Consider the following 499-nt stretch of genomic DNA (forward strand, 5'->3'; position numbering starts at 1 on the left):
ATAAATAAATAAATAAATAAATAAATAAATAAATAAATAAATAAATATAAAGGAGAGTGCAAGCAGAAGAACTCAGGTCTGTACTCAGAGTGTGAGCTCCCTGTGAGCAGGGACCCTTAATGCTTCAGTGCCTAGGATGGTTCCTGGAAAAAAATGGCACTCAGTAAATATTTAGTAAACAAACACCCCCAAATCTTGAGTTATGGATGTTTTCTCAAGTCACGTGGGGAGGGGGCCCAGGGAGCTTGAGGAATGGGGGCAAGAAATTATCCATTCTTTCTTTGTTCTTTTTAGCCACTGTCAAACCAGATTAACTAGCCTTCCCATTATCTGGGTAACAGAGGCCTAAGTGAATATATCTCAATGAGATACCCTGAGAACACGGGGGCAGGGCCAGGTCCTGACACCAGACAGGGCCAAACCTGGAAACAGAACTTCACTGCCAGGCTGGCTGTCTCTTCTTGCTTTGACCGAGTGGCTAAAAACGAACGTGGGCTGC

This window comes from Monodon monoceros, unplaced genomic scaffold (assembly GCF_005190385.1).
Source record: "Monodon monoceros isolate NGI ecotype Baffin Bay Population unplaced genomic scaffold, NGI_Narwhal_1 Super_Scaffold_4, whole genome shotgun sequence".
NCBI lineage: Eukaryota > Metazoa > Chordata > Mammalia > Artiodactyla > Monodontidae > Monodon > Monodon monoceros.